The following is a 2,245-nucleotide window of genomic DNA, read 5'->3' on the forward strand; positions in this document are numbered from 1 at the left end:
CCCGACTCTGTGCTCAGAAGTCGCTCCTGGCAGACTCAGGGAACATATGGAATGCCGGGATTCGAACCACCGTCTGTCCTAGGTCTTCTAGGTCAGCTGTACGCAAGGCAAACGCCCTACCACTTTGCTATCTCTCCGGTCCCAGCACTTGGCCACTTGTTTGGTGCCTGAGTATTCCTCCCTTTCCCTCAGTGTCTTCACCTGGCACTGAGTCTCTTTCATGCGATGTGGTTCTGGTATCTGTTCTTGCTTTGGTTGTTACTTTTTCTTGCCCATGGAGTGGAATTACATCTCCCGTGATGCCTCTGAAGCCAGCATCATGAAGCTTTCTTGTAAGAGTTTGTGGCCTGGCTCTGCCATGAACTTAGTGTGAGTGAGTAAGCAGTGGGCTAGCCTCATTCTTCTCGGACTTTGGTTCTGGAGATTCCCCCCAGTTCCTGCCTGGCTCCTCCCAGAATCGCACACACGTCGCCCTTGGCACCTTGACACTGAAACCTTCTTGGATCTCATCTGCTTTTCCATTTGCTTTGGGGGTGCTTGGAGCCATGCTCAGGGGACTGCACCATATACTTGCTAAAAACTGAGCCTGGGACCCTCACATGATCCCTCCTGGCCTGCTGACCTGCACTTTTTTTTTTTTGTCTTTGGGCCACACCCAGCAGTGCTCAGTGGTTCCTCCAGCTCTCAGAAAGCTGGGGATCCCTATGGAATGCTGGGGATCAAAGCTGAGTTGGCCATGTGCAAGGCAAATGTCCTCCCCACTGTGCTATCACTCCAGCCCCCAACCTGCTTTTTGTTGTGTTTTTGTTTTGTTTTGTTTTGTTTTGGGGCCACAGCTGGCAGTGCTCAAGGGTACTCCTGGCTCTGTGCTCAGAAATTACTCCTGGCAGGCTCGGGGAAGCATATGGATGCCGGGAATCGACCAGGAGTCCATCCTGGGTTGGCTGAATGCAAGGCAAATGCCCTACTACTGTGCTATCGCTCCAGCCCCCAACCTGCTTTTGTTTGTTTGTTTGTTTTTTGGGCCACACCCGGCGGCGCTCAGGGGTTACACCTGGCTTTGCACTCAGAAATCGTTCCTGGCAGGCTCCGGGAACCTTATGGGACACCAGGAGATCGATCAAACCTCGGTTCGTCCTAGGTCAGCTGAGTGCAAGGCAAACACCCTACCACTGCGCCACCGCTCTGGTTCCAACCTGCTTTTATTTTTAAAGTGTTTGGGCCACCCTGGTGGGTGCTCAGGGCTTCCCCTAATTCTGCTCTCAGGGGTCCCTCCCAGTGGAGCCCTGATGCCACCTGCCATGCCTGTCGAGACTTGTGGTACACACAGGGCTGGGATCCAACTTGGACCACGCTTGTCTCTGAGACCTGATCCTCACTTGAAAACTAATGAGCTGTGTCGACTGGCTTGTGGTGACTGTTGGTTGCGTCATGGAAGGTCTTTTCTGGGAAATGTCATTCACTTCTTTGCCCGTTATTTCTGTTGAGCCATTTGCATTGAGGAAATTATCTATTGTGCGCCCAACCCTCCTCCCCCCACCATTACAGACACCATGTACCTTTTGTGAAGGCCGCCTTTTTGGTGGAAGGGCTGCTTGGTTCACATTATTAATGTTATTATTGTTTTTCTGGGACATACCTGGGTTGTTGGGGTGCGGGGAGGTGCATGGTTGCTGTGGGCAATCTTGGGCTCCTGCACCCAGCCCTCTGAGTTACTCCTGGGTCTCTGCCTCTCTTTTTTATTGGGGTATCTCCCACTCAGTGCTCAGGAAACCTAGGCATCTCCCCCCCCAGTGATAATAGAACAAGACATTTGGGGTGCCTGAACAGGTCAGTATCAGAAACAGGCTGTGTACAGGCAAATGCCTTCACCTCCTCGTTCTGCTTTCTCTGCAGCCCTATATGCTCCTGGTTCTTGTTTTTGTTCGTTTTTTGTTTTAGTTTTTGGGCCACATCCGGTGACGCTCAGGGGTTACTCCTGGCTAAGTGTTCAGAAATTGTTTTCATTTTTGTTTTGTTTTTGGGTCACACCCAGCAGCACTCGGGTTACTCCTGGCTCTACACTCAGAAATCGCTTCTGGCAGGCTCAGGGGACCATATGGGATGCTGGGATTCGAACCACCATCCTTTTGCATGCAAGGCAAATGCCCTACCTCCATGCTATCTCTCCGGCCCCGCACTCAAAAATTGCTCCTGGGCTTGGGGAAACTATATGGGACACCAACCACTGAACCGAGGTCTGTCC

The sequence above is a fragment of the Suncus etruscus genome, chromosome 4 (assembly GCF_024139225.1).
Source record: "Suncus etruscus isolate mSunEtr1 chromosome 4, mSunEtr1.pri.cur, whole genome shotgun sequence".
Taxonomy (NCBI): Eukaryota; Metazoa; Chordata; class Mammalia; order Eulipotyphla; family Soricidae; genus Suncus; species Suncus etruscus.